The sequence below is a fragment of the Canis lupus genome, chromosome 11 (genome assembly GCF_011100685.1).
Source record: "Canis lupus familiaris isolate Mischka breed German Shepherd chromosome 11, alternate assembly UU_Cfam_GSD_1.0, whole genome shotgun sequence".
Taxonomy (NCBI): Eukaryota; Metazoa; Chordata; class Mammalia; order Carnivora; family Canidae; genus Canis; species Canis lupus.
The window spans coordinates 31,089,261-31,104,266 of NC_049232.1; the positions used below are offsets into that span (position 1 = coordinate 31,089,261).

Sequence of the window (15,006 nt, forward strand, 5' to 3'; positions counted from 1 at the left end):
TCCTCAGCTGAAGTCTTCTAGCTGAGAACCCTGACACCCCAGAGCAGAGGCAAACCATTCCATCTGTGCTTTGTCTGAATTCCTGATCCATAGACTGTTTGATGCCACTCAGCTAAGAGTGGTTTGTTAGCATCAAGACAGGATTGATAAACAAACGGGTGCTAGAAGTGGAACAATCAGACTTGTATTGCATTCCAGCTCATGAGCTCTTAAACTCTGCTTCTAGAATTCTGTACATTTATAGAAACCACTCCTGCTTTATTGCTAAAGTTAGTCCGAATTGAGTTTCTCTAATTTACAATCGAAACGAGTCCTAACAAATCATAAAATCAACAGAAATAAACATCTTAAATGCTCTTCATGTTTATTGCTTAAAAAAACTTATTATATGCTTTCTATCTTTAGGCAGTTTTGAATTAAGAAATGCCCCCTACTTAAAAAACCAACATCCACTTTTATTTGATGTGTATAAACATAAATCAGTTCTTTTGTGTGGGGAATTTTGCAGTCATCCATTCAATCATCTAGGAAATATTTATTGAGTTTTTTCATTGTGCAAGGCAATGGGTTAAGCAAAGGAAAGGATACAAAGAATTATACAGTTTCTGAGTAGTTAATCACACAGTAGCAGCAATGAGACATAAACAGAAAGTAACACATTTCCTTGATTCTGACATCATTTATTTTTTCATATTTAAATCACTTTAAAAACAGGGCACATTGTATAATTGATAGGTGCATTTTACTGTGGGAGTGTTTCTTTTCTCCCCTTGAAAAGCTACAATTAAATCGACAGTGTGCTCCTAATTATCTATGATGTTTTAGAAGGAGGAAATCCAATATAGCACAAGCTAGTATGTAATAAGCACCATGAGTGAAACCAGGAGATTTAAGATTTTCACTAGCTGGGAAAATATAAGATGTCAAAGCATTTCAACTGAGTTAGAAGAGGAGAGAGCATGATATTTAATAAGGATCTTCTATGAATGTATAATATGAACTTTCTTATAATCCTGGCAATGACTCTAAATGGTAGGGATTATCTTAATTTTCCTGGTCATATAATTGAGGTTCAGATCAGCAACGAAAAAAGAAGCATCTTTGGGTTTTCATACTCAGATATCTCTAAAATGAGGTATATACTCTTCTCAGAACTTAACAATGACAGAATTCAAATTGTACTATGTACTTGCTACGTGCACTATGTAACATGTACATATTATGTTAAAAATCCTTTATAGACAGTATGACTCAATAGGTATTAATATGATCCTTAGAGATATGGAAACTGAGAACTGGAAAAATAAACTAAGTCTCTCAACTAATAAGTGACAGAGATGGATGCATGGAGAACCCTAACAATCTGGTAAGAGTCTGTGTTATTAACCATGATGCCATGAGCCTCTGAGGATAGCATGAAACATTTTCCCCCAAACTTCTAACTATCTGATTAAAAACTGTAATCCCCTGACTCCTTTCCCTTACCCAACTGTATAATTGACAGCTTTATGATGTATATAATCTATGGTTTGTTTTTACTACCCCCAAGTAATCTCCTTAAAGGCAGAGATTTTATTCACAGATATATTTTCACTAGTCCAAGGTGGGAGCTCCATAGGAAATAGCTGAATGAATCAAAGAAGGTTTGTTTGTTTGTTTGTTTGTTTGTTTGTTTGTTTTAAAGAAGATGAGACAGTAAGTTCCATGAGTGAAGAGTAATTGGAGAGGAACAGAGGCCAGGGCAGTGGGAGTTGTGTTTTGAAACATTGATTAGTTAGTGTAGTCTGCCTAAGGTGTCAAGTGGGAGCAGAAGAAATCAGTGAGCAAGCCTCCCAGCAAAGGAGGTTAAAGCCACCCAGGCTCATACACATAAGCCCCTGCTCCCTCACATTTTGTTTGTAGCTTGTTCAGCAATAGACACTGGGAAGGAGGGCCGGAAGACATCAAAGTAGCTGTATGGTTCATATTTTTTCTCCCTTTGGCAGCTATTTGCTCTATTTCCTGCTGACACTACAATTTCAGCGATTTAATGATACAATTGTTTCTGAAAAGGACACAGAAACAGACACCCTCAGCCATTTAATTGGCTTCCCTGACAAGAGTGGAATCTGCTGTTTTCTAATTTCATTTTTGAGGGGTATGGGGACCTGGAGAGGTCGGGAGAGAGGAGAGAGATAATATTTACTTCTATTAGAAAAAGTACAGTTTCAGAAGGGATATTAGTCTACCTAATTAAGGGCGGCCATTTCCATGCATGCACTAGGATACCAATGAAAATCACTCAGTCCGTTGCTAAAATCATGTTAAGCTGTTTTGATATAAGAATGAAGTAAATTGGGTCAAGGTGTCATCATCTTATCTGTTCTCACCAATAAGGACTCAGTAGCTCAGCTGCTGCGGGGTCTCACTAGGGGCTTAGCAATAAAAACATAGGAAAAAGCAATTGTGGCAAGAGGATATTTTAACCATAAACATGGAGATTTTGTGAGGACTACTCAAGAATGTTCATTGTGGGCAATGCTATACTTTGCTGATCGACAGTCACTCTTTGAAGACTGTACTGCAATTAGCTCCCACCACAGCGAGGGTGATTTTTTTTTTTTTTGAGGGTGATTCTTTTACAAGCTGTGGTGAAAGCTGTCTGTGGCCCCATGAAGAAGATCCTCTTACCCATCACCAGCCCTGTCCTGCTGTTTCCCTAGCAACGTGCTCTAGCAACAGGGTCCTTTTACTCCTGCACTGGCAGCTGGATACCTACTACCAATTGGGTTAGCCACTTCTCCTGAATACCAACTCAGACAAAGGTATGCCTTAACTAAATGTGGACTTTTTACCTTTCATCTCTCCTTGCCTGGAACAATAGTGTGATTAATCTATCACTAGGTTAGACTATTTTATTTCCTTGCTGGCTTATTAAGAGACATTATCCTGTATGCTACTGGCTTATGAAATTCCCACGGTAACCTTGTGTTAAATAAACTATTGGCTAAGGCAATCTCAGTCTCTGATCATTAATTTGCACCAAAACAAAACACTGTAATAAGCTCCTGCACTTGGGCACTTGAGTGAGTCTTGCTACCTTATCATTTGAACTAGGACATTAAATACAGGACATTTATATTTTCTGTTGCTACAAAAAATTCCCCTCCTTTTACCAGATGCTACAGAAATCATGTAAAAGTTGACCCAAGTCTTCGTCATTGTCATCTTTAACATATAAAATAAAATACTGTTTAGAATGAAATATTCTAAATAGGCCACTTTACGTGGTAAGAAAACATGGTTAATATACACACAAAAATACCATGTTTTGGTATTTGGCAAATACCAAATGGCAAGGTGCTAAAGCTAAGTATTTATTGTACATAAAAGTAGGTGTAAACTAAAGATTGGAGAAAGTCTGAAAGCTGTTCATCACTTTAGTTAACAAAGACTATGAACAGAAATTATAAAAGGCCAATATACCAAATTTTAAAAGGTATCCTTCCCTCATCCTGTGGAGAAAACTTCTTTTTTTACAGGACTTATCTACTATTACTTCTCTTTCTTCCAGGAATGTGGAACTTCTTTAAGCCACTGACAGAAATACTTCTGTTTCAATGTTCTTGTGCTTTCCCATAGCCTCACTTTACGTTCCTCAGTTTGGTTCAAAGTGTCACTTAAAACTATTGAGCTTATTATTTTTGTCAGTCCCTCTTCCTAGCAAACTAACTTTCTCCAAAAGTATATATAAAAATCCCATGGAAATATAAACAAATTCAGCCCTCAGCATAATGCTAGTGGGACATTACCCACTTTCTGTTTGTGTCTGTAACTAAAATGAGTGTTGGTGATATTTACTGGATATAGTAGAATTCTAGCCAACATTAAGCCAAACTAGGTGAAAGCCAAGAATGAATCCCAGAGTATGGATGGAAAGAGATTAGTAAGTTGGTCAGGAAAAAGGAAACAGAGCAAAAGTGTTTTGGAAGACCACTGATTTTATATGACTCTGAAAGTCAAAATAGGAGGGGAAAAATCATGAAGAATCAGGCATTAGAAGTTTGTGTGGGCCAGAAAGTGGAACACATAGCTTGGCCTATGTTCCTCTGGCCAGAATTCAGTCACAGGTAAGAACATAACATGAAGAACTGGGCTCGGTGGGAATTGGTGCACCAATAGTTAAGAAAATTAAATTCTGACAACCTAGATGATCGAAGATTAAACAAAATCATGAACAAGTGAGAAAGCAATAAAAGAAACAATAAAACAAGTTTTAAACAAACAATAAAAGAAAGCTTTATTTCCATTAGTGGCCAAAACCGGTTTGGCAAATAACTAAAAGGAGGTTCTTGATAAGAGCAATATCAGAAAAAAGACACTAAGGCATCATGGGAGGAGAGATGCAGCCCAAGGATGCAATCAAGGGCATGATATTAAAATGAGACTGGAAAGGACAATTAGTGCTTTGGAATCTGGAGATAGAATTGAAGGCTATCCTGTATATACATGGAGATGAGATGTTTCCAGATGTGCAATGAAAAAATAACGAACTTCTTGGGAGGTTTTGAGTAGAGAGGATCCATATTCAAGAACCGTTAGGGAACCATTTGATAAAGCAGACTAGGAGAATTGGCTTCGAAGTGCAACATTGGCAAAATAATAGGCATAGAGTGAAATTTTCTAGAATATATAATTTCTTTCAACAAAATATCTTTTCAATTTTATAATTTCAAAACTTAGTGGTCCATATTTGATTTATTAAACGTGTGTGGAGGTGAAGTATAATATTAAAATTAAGTCAATTTAATAAATGTTAATTTATAAAAAGAATTTCCCCCTCAATATCACATTATATGTGCATGCATTTCATTACAAATTCCAAATAAAATTTAATGCAAAGATCTTTAAAAAGTGAGGGTTAGAAATAGCAATTCACATACAGATTAATACATTTATAGATATGGATATATTACCAACGCAGCATGCTTACTTTTCTTAATGTCACATTCCAAATGGATTTAGACTTGGTGCCAAAGAATCATATCTATCAACTTACTGTGCATTTGAATAGGAAATTTATGAGAAAAATATGAGGCAGAGTGCAACTGAATATATACTAAACAAATTAATAATATTTTAACATACAGAATTTGTGCTCTTGAAACGTAAATATAAAACAAGACTTCGTATATGGACTCATGATTTATTTCTTTTCCATGATAATTTGAGAAGTTCAAGAAACCAAAAATTTCAGATGTAAATATAATACTAAGTCAGCAAACTTTAACAATGCTCAAAACAAAAGCTTATTATGCTTATGTGTCAGAAACTTTGCATGCATTAACTTAATACTTAGAATAACTCTATGAAGTGCATGTTTTTACAGTGGAAGAAAATGAGGCACAGAAATATTTGAAAACCTCTCCAAGGTCAAACAAATAATAAATGGTAGAATCCATTATTTTACTCATATTGAGTTTCTGAAGAATCTATAGTCTTTATCTCTGTGCCAAGGAACCTCCCATAATGATATTTTTATGCTAAAATACGTTTTTAACAATCCCTTTTTTCTTTAAAAATGTCATAGTACTATAGAATTTATTAATGTATCCTTTTGGGAAACAAAGCAAATGTTTTCCCTCACTTATCTACATGAGATATTAAAAGTTATGAAGCTTCATCTCTATCACATGAAGCTCATTCTATTTTTATTTTTTATTGTTTTTACCTCAAAGACCAATTTGGAACGTATAAAAAGAAAACTGTAAATGGATGCCCCTAAGTCTTGCTAGCAGTACCATAGTTAAAACCAGGAAACAATGTGGAGACCATCTTGTTGGTGCTACAGCTCAGTCTCGGCACAAACTCTCTTTTTAGGCTATTGAATGACAGCCAAGCAAGCAGAGAACTGATTCTTGAGGCAGCTGCCTGAATTCTAGGGCTAGATTTCTACCCATACGAATGTCATCTTTAACTGATCTGCTAGACTACTTTCACCAATAGACAAAAAACAAACAACAACAACAACAACAACAAAACAGATAAGAGGCTGCCAGTTGCAAGCCAGTAATATATGTATTCACTTAACAAATAGTTTTCTGTGTGTCATACACAGTGCTGTGGAGATTCAGTGCTCATATCAAACCCTCACAGGCTGGCCTATTTTGACTTTCACTCTATCTACTGGTAAAGTTGGAGTGCCACTTCCATTTCTCACCCAAAACTCTCACTCACCTTTTTATTACAAATACCTGGCCAAACAAAATGTCAAGATATATCTATATCTATATCATCTATATCTATATCTATTTGTTTTATTTTTATATCTATCTATATCTATCTATATCTATATCTATATCTATATCTATATCTATATCTATCTATATCTATCTATCTATCTATGTATCTATCTATGTATCTATCTATCTATCTATCTATCTATCTATCTATCTATATATATATGTTGAAATCTTTCAGTTAGAAGTTAGGAACACTGGAAAATCCATAATGAATAGCTAGCTATCTGTTTGCTTTCCCCATCGAGAAATGCTTTTGTTAGCATCTTCATGCTTAAGAACCTAGACAAGAGAGAACCTTTGGATATGGTGGATGAAGGAAAGCCTTCAGGTGGCACTCATTCTTTGGTCGAATCTCAGAACACTGACACTGAGAAAAGCTTCATGAATGCAGTAGAAATAAGCTTTATTTGTAGTTTCTGCCTTGTTCGACAGCTTATTCAGGGAAGAACACAGCAAAAGGAAGAGAGAACTCTTCAGCATGATAATCTGTTTTGGTACCTCAGCAATGAACCTTTTCTAGAAACGAAATGATTATCCTGCCACTAGAATGCTCCAGCTGTTGTTCCCATCTTGAGTATTAAAGCTTTTGAAAAGAAAAAAAATATATATATATATATAAACTTGAATAGCCCCTACATGAAAGTGCTGTTTCCTTAGAAGCTCAGAAATGTTCATGTTAATATGTATCAATTTAGCAAAAATATCTTTAATGGCAATGGTATTGCCTTTGAGAGGGATAGCCAGTGTTTGGAAAGGATAAAAAAAATACTTTTTCTCTCTAAGAAAGCAGAACAGAGATTCAATATGAAGGGGATACATTTAGCAGATATATTGCTTATAAGGCCAATTAATATAAATTCAAAGAAGCACATTCTTAAAGAGGACCCAGGGTCAAAATGTAATGTAAGAAAGAAAAAAATATCTGAAAAAATTTTCATGGGTGTGAAATCAACTGAGCAAGAAGAAAACAAATTATTCAGAGTGCAACCTCCATTACTTAAGAGATCATAGTTAAGAAGAAACAGGCTATTTGGGATGGTATTGTTCAGCTTCATTAATGGATGCATAGGATTCCTGGAATAAGAACGGTTCTAAAATTAGGGGAGTTCTGTGGGTTTAAAGTGGAATCTTCATTAAGAGCAAGGGTTGTGCTGTTTATCTAGTACAAGGGCAGAGAGCTTTAGGGCTCTTTCCTCCCTGTTTGGGTGTTAAAACCTTGCAGTTGACCTTTCAGAAGCTAAATGATTTAAAGTTTGCATGAAGGTTTTTTCATTATTGTGCTCTTTTGTTATCCCAGTAAAATTCTTTAGAATAACAAAACTACTTTGAGTTTGTTTATGCTACCTCAGGAGATAAAAAGAGTATCCCTTACTCCTGCCTTCCTTCATCTGAAGTGCAAATTTTAAGTAAACAGGGATCCTCAAAACACAAGGAAAGTTTTCACTGAGAAAGATCCCTCTAGGAAGAGATAGGATTCAATAATAATAATAATAATAATAATAATAACAACAACAACAAAAACAAAAAATTTATCATGACATCTGTCTTCTCCCTTTCACAACAGGAATTTTCAAGTAGATATGTAGATTGAAAAGGACCTATTTATTTGTTTAACAAATATCAAGAAAAGGGGCAATTGGGAGAAAAATGGATATTGGATCTATGGAATTTTATTTGTTTCCTTGAGGGAAAATTGCCTTAAGATACGGTACATCAGGTCAATAATACTTCCCCTTCAAAGTTACTATAGAAATCTGAGTGATTATAGCTACTGGGGAGGGGAGATGTCTAATTATCTTAACAGATAAACATTAAGTAGATATGTTTGCTCTCATATTTTCACACCTGCTATTTGGTCTCCTCACTTCTGATTTTCACCCATGTAGCCCATGCATCATAAAGCTATCACATTTTTTTCCCAAGATACAGCTCTGATTATACAAACAAAAATAATAACAAAAGTCCAACACATTTAATGACTACTTATTTCTTATATGGTAAAATATATTCTTTTAAACCAGGCTTCAAAGACTTCTACCAATGCATTTCAGCCCAGCATTTTGAAATAATGTCTCACTTTTCTTTGTCATTTTCTATGAGTTAGCCTATACCCTATTGCCAAATGTCTCTACTTATTTCCACTTCCATGCTTCTCATATACTCTTCTTGAAAGAAAATGATTTTATCCAACTCCTCATATGTATATCCCATACAGCTCAAAATGTCATGTACTTTGGTTGGCAATTCTTTCATATCCCAACAGCTAAAGTAAACCTTCCCTCTTTGAAACGCTCATTACACTGTAGCTTGAGAAGTCCTCAAACTCTACCTATAGTGCATTATATATGTGTTGCCAATATTTTTCCGCTCATACAGATATCATTATATATAATGCCTTTAATAGCAACAAGCTTTGAAAGAATTGTCAGGTGTGAGTCTGTAGCAAGAACATGTCAATTTTTTTACAGGGTCAACCAAGCTGATCTTTCACTATTTAATTTTCTGCTAGCACCTTGAACTATGCAGCATATTATTATAACTGGTTATATTATATTTGCTTGGAATTATGTACTATTTGTGTTGATCAAAGCCTTTATTTGTTTTCTGTTTAAATACAGAATTCTGTAGTACAAAAGTGGGCATCTTTAAAGTCAGAGAGACTTAGATTTGAAATTAGCTGTGACATTAAATAGCTTTATGTACTTGGGCAAACTATCAACCACCTTAAAACCTCATTTTATTTCCAAAATAAGAATAAAACCATCTCTATTATATTTTGAAGATTAAATGGAACGATTCGTATTAAGCATCTTGAACATGGAAATCCTTAGGATGAATTCCAGTTTTTTTTTTTTTTTTTTGCTGTACCATCTCATGAGCTACATTGTCTCTTTGTAAAAAGAACATCCTGTACTGTACTTTCTAAGTATCCTCTGAAGTGTTTAGCGAGTTGACACAGGTGGCACTCAATTAATGCCACTGACCAAGGTGGTCTAAAAAACGATAGAAACAGCTTTACACAGAGTTTTCAACATTGTGTCTAAAATGAGAAATCATTCTGCAACTACTAGGGTGCAGGTCAAACAGTCTGATATCTGATTCTAGTTCTACAGGCATTACTTACTAGTAGTGTGACTTTGAGACTGGTCCTTTACTTCTTTGATTCTCCATTTCTTCACCTGCAAAAGTGAGGACATTGGACTAGATCCAGGATTTCTAATTTCATTAACATTTTACAATTTATTTGTTTATTCTGTGAATAAAGTTTATAGAAGTGACAAAAATGGACACATTGAAAGCATAGCTACTCTGGAAGATACAAAGAAGAAATTTAGGACTTACACTTTTTTGTCCCCTCCTGTAGGCTAGACTAACACTGGCTTAAATCTAGTCAAGGATTTACAGAAGGTGCATGAAGCTTTTTGATAGCTAGTCAGTCACTCAGGCCTACTGAGAATGTGTGTGTAAAAAATTACACACTTTATCCATTCTCCCATTGAGGAACATTTAGGTTGTATCCATATATTTGCTTGTGAATAATGCAGATATCTCTTCAAGATATCGATTTCAAATCCTCTGGATATATATCCAGAAGTAAAATTGCTGGATCATAATGTTTATGGTTCCATTTTTTGAGGAACTCCCATACTGTTTTCTCTAATGGCTGTGCCAATTTACATTCCCATATGTCTGTTTACTGATGAATGGATAAAGAAATTGTGATTACATACTCGTATGTGTGCATATGCACATGCACACACACATACACACACAGAGGAATATTAGTGGGCCTTAAAAAGGAGGAAATCTTGCCATTTGTGACAACATGGAAGAACCTGATGACATTATCTCAGTGAAATAAGCTAGATGCAGAAAGGCAAATACTGCATGTTGTTCTTAATTGTATATGGAATCAAAAATGTTAGATTCATAGAGACAAAGATAGGATGGTGGTTATCAGGGAGTAGGCTATGGAAGATTCTGGTCCAGGGATATGCAGTTTTAGTTATACAATATAAATAACTTTTGTAGATCCAATATACAACAATGTAACTATAGTTAACGATACTGTATTATAAACTTGAAATTAGCTGAAAGGGTAGATCTTAAGTATTCTCACCAAATACACATACACACACAAATGCTAACTATATGAGGTGATGGATATGTTAACCGATTTGATTGTGATGAATATTTCACATGGTACACAATATCAAATAATCACGCTGTATACCTTAGATATACATAATTTTTATTTGTCAAAATTAAGTCAGATGGCCTTTTTAATTTTAGGGTGGGGGGGGAAGAAATACCAAACTTTAAACCACTCTATATCTACTGAATGTTTCCTAAATATTCTTTGAAGCTACAAAAGTTATTTTAACAAACCTACTCAGTACATTATATAATTAGGTGAAAATTCCAAGTGGAATTTCACAACTGTAATGCATAAACAAACAAACAAACAAATAAATAAAATGCCTTGGCTTATACAACATAATACGGCTAATGAATGAGTGATCAGATATTGATGTTTTATGTTTTAAAGATCATACTGGATATAAAACTCACGTGGATAAGCTGTCTTTGCACTTACAGTATCACTTAGGGTGTTTGAAGTTGACCACAGTATTATAGAATACTCAGTGTACAAAAATCATGTAAGAAATCATGCAAACAATTAAACATGTGCCTTGGAGTCAGATAGAGGTTTTAACATTTTAACATTACAGTTCTGAGAAATGTACTTAAGGTCTCTAAGCTGCAGCTTATCTGTAAAATGCAAACTACCATATTGATCCTCCTTGTTTTTGTCTGTGTGTTTTGTGATTATTAAGTAATATTCAGTATAAGAAAGCAATAGTTCATATTAAGTGCCAATGAATATAAGGTCCTTTTTATTTCTCCTTTTATATAATTCCACATATATAGTAAACACTGCTTGGCATAGAGTATAAAGCAATGTTAGCAACTCAACATTTTAAAGGTTTCTTTCACAGTGGTTTCTAACTTTCTAACCTTTTGAAGCTGTTAAAATAAAGTCAAATAATGATACTGCTGTGGCATAAGTGTATGCTAGGATCAATAAATTGTGGTTGTTGAAATAAATTGCAATTAAAGGGGTAGTACTTGATTGCTTGACAGTAGGTAGTCTTTCTGGCCCAAATAAACTCAAGTATTAGTCTGATTTACAAGCTAATTAGTATGGACTTCACATGCATTTCATTGGGAGACCATCAGATCATATTGACTTCTGTTCACATCATGAGTGTGCCCTTGAAGTTGTTTTCTGTCACTTACAGGTGACAAGGCCTCTTTACTTGTTTACTTTTATTCAAGAATATAGCCATCATTTTAAATCAAGTAGTATATACAAGAAATTTACAATGTTTGCAAATGAACACTCAAACATCTCAAAACTTCAGTATTGCCACTGGCCTTTTTTTTCTTCCTATTTCTATACATTTAAAATAAAAATATGCATGCATTAAGAAATGAGAAAGGCATTAACGTAGTAAGAAGGAAGATTATTAGTGAATCTTTGAAGCAATAGATAAACACATATAAGCATTAATTTATACGCTAGAAAACCACAGGATAGGTATTTTAAGACAAAATATTTGTTTTTTTTTTTTTTTTTTAATTTTTATTTATTTATGATAGTCACAGAGAGAGACAGAGAGAGAGAGGCAGAGACATAGGCAGAGGGAGAAGCAGGCTCCATGCACCGGGAGCCCGACGTGGGATTCGATCCCGGGTCTCCAGGATCGTGCCCTGGGCCAAAGGCAGGCGCTAAACCGCTGCGCCACCCAGGGATCCCAAAATATTTGAATAATACATAAAAAAGAAACAAATTTTTGTCTCCAAATAAAAGCACATGCTTATCTAAAGTATAATTTTGTTCATTCTTAATTTTTCCGTTCAGTACAGTATTTCATATGACAAATTCCAACATATGCTTGTATAATTATCTAGTGAATACTGGACATTCATAGACTAAAACAAGGTAATTTAAACAATCCTTTGTGTTGTAATGTAAATTGCACTAAGGTATACCGTGTGTTTTCCTCTATTATGCATTTACCTACTACTGCATTTCCTGCTAGAAATTAAATATTTTTCTGAATGAAAAATGACAAAAGTGCAATTCCTCAAAAGGCACAAAGATATAGATGGTATGACTGTTTTAAAATTAATCATCTTTTCCATTTAAATAGCTTTACCCCACACCTTTTGTAAATACCACATTAAAAAATAAAAAAGCAAACGAAAGTCAGAAACACATGAAAAAATCCCTGATGCTATGTCTTCTTGGTTGTCCATATTTATATGAGATACTCATTTTAGGTTGCTAGTGTTAACCCTAGTAAATCTCGCATAACACTTATTATACTTCTGTTATTTAATTTTCTGTTTCTGAGCCTTATTTTCCTTTCCCAGCTTCTCTTTGAAAGGGAGCTTTGTGAAGGCTAAAGGAAAAAGACTAATCTATTTGTACACTGATGAATTTTAATTACCTTCCAGAGTTCCTGACTCATAAGTGCTCAATAATTATTTTTTGCATAAGGAAACTAATCTCAGTTATTATCAATTATAAGCCATCACAATATATTTCTGACATCAATTTACACACGAAAATATATTTTGCTAATTTTGAGTAATCTTTAAATTGCTTTTATGTATGACAACGTAAAACTATATCAAATTTAACTAATCATACAAAAACCACAATATTAAACATTAGAATCAGTGATCGCATTTTAAAGAACAAAATAGTATCCTAAGATTAAAATGCTGGAATAAATGTTTCTATTGAAAAAGTAGTAGAAGTCCATGAACAAAATTATGAAAAGAAAAATTAGAAACAAAATTCAGTCCATAGCTCCTAGTTAATGTCACCCAAAACAAGAATTTGTGCTTCTTGAATGCAAAGTATATCTATTGGCCTTATTCTCCCCAGGATTTAACACAATACCTGGCTCATTGTGAGGACTAAATTTGTGTCTTAAATGCATTAACAAATCAATCAATTGCCTGATTCAGAATGTTTAAGAATAGCAAATCAGAGTATGAAATACCTGGAAACAAAATGAAGACTGGAAAAATATAAACATGTATGTTAGAGTAATTTAATATGGCATAGACTACATATGCTATACTTTTATAAGCTTTGGTATTATTCAAAGGTGCAAGTGATATTAGAATTCCAGATTCGGAGTAGAGTACATAAAATACATCTGAGTAGATAGGTTTAAAACAAACTCATTATCCTTTTCCATCCTAAGTTCGGTGTCATAATAATAGAGTTGGAGAAATGATCTGAGAGCACCTTTCCCCCATCTGTAGACTGACTGGTAAGGGGGAAGGCAGGAGCATCTTGCTTTCCTGTGCTTGGGTTACAGTCACTGAAGTCAATGGTAGAAAAGATGTGGATCTGAAAATTAGAGGTACCCATAAATCCACAGAATGTGTGTTCCTGCATAGGCCTTACAGCAACTGCTCAACTCTGACTGATCTTGAGTCTGTCCATCTGTCTGATTTGATTATCAATTTGTTTGAAATCTTATAAGGGTTATAATTTTATGTGCTGCACAAGTGTGAAGTCATTAAGATAAAGCAAATGTTTAATAATTGCCAGGTGGCCAAACCCTAGGCTATGGGGAAAAGATAATTTTCTCACCCCTCACTAGTACACATACCCACCCTACAGGTCTCTGACAATTTTTATTCTCAAGAGCTACATCCACACTATTCTCACCCCTGTGATTTCTGCTTCTCTTGCTTGTTCCTGCCTATTTTCACACTCCACTGCCTTTCACCGGGGCTAGTCCAAACCAACGCTGCTTTTCATGAGCACCTTTTGCTTTTCTTTTAGGCATGTGTTTTTCAATTTTTATGAGGCAATATTAAGATTTGAGCTTTTGGGGCACCTGGGTGGCTCAGTGGGTTAAGCTTCTGACTCTTGGCTTCAGCTCAGGTCATGATTTTAGGGTTGTGAGATCCAGCTCCATGTTGGGCTCCATGCACAGCACAGAATCCGCTTGAGATGCCATCCCTCTCCCTCTGCACCTCCCCCCCATCCCAGCACACATTCTCTCTGTCTCTCTCTGAAATAAAATAAATAAAACCTTCAAAAGAAATCTAAGCTTCTAATGATAAATCATCTAAAATCACCAATCCACTTGTTTCCATGTCCCTAAATACTTTTAGTGTCATCAGAATGAGTCATTAATTGGAAGATTAATATATGATTTTTTGAATACATGAACAAGTATAAATGTGTTGTGGTAGGGGATGTATCTGTGTACTCTCCACTCAGTTTTGCTATAAACCTAAAACTGCTCTAAAAAATGTCTACTAATTTTTTTTTGTTTAAATAAGATGTTTTCATTTGGCTATATCTATTGAATTTAGGCTTAATTTTAAAATAATCATTTAGAAATGATAAAAAAAACAAACAAAAAAGAGTCATTCATGGTAGGCAGAAAAACTTCCCCCCAAAATGTCCACATTGTAATTCCCAGAAAGTATGAATATATTATGTTACATGGCAAAGGGGATTATAATTAAGTTTTTAGGTGGAATTAAATTGCTAATCAGCTGATTTTGAGATGGTAGAGATAGTCCTGGATTATTCAGGTGAGCCCAGTGTTATCATAAGAGTTCTTGTAAGTGAAAAAGAGAGGCAGGAGAGTAAGAATCTGAGTGATATGGTCTGACAAAG

At 34.5% G+C, this 15,006-nt stretch overlaps 1 protein-coding gene across 13 annotated transcripts in view; it reads right to left on the bottom strand.

The window, feature by feature from the left end:
• The window catches only part of PTPRD (protein tyrosine phosphatase receptor type D), a 2,163,408-nt gene that overhangs the window by 1,903,690 nt on the left and 244,712 nt on the right, over nucleotides 1-15,006 (bottom strand). For 12 of the 13 annotated variants that reach the window (XM_038552385.1, XM_038552349.1, XM_038552356.1 and 9 more), the window contains exon 2: nucleotides 9,406-9,460. The exons of the other annotated variant lie outside the window; for it this stretch is intronic. The gene's annotated coding sequence lies outside the window, so the exon portion shown is untranslated. The remainder of the gene's footprint in view (nucleotides 1-9,405; nucleotides 9,461-15,006) is intronic. 13 annotated transcript variants of the gene reach the window in all.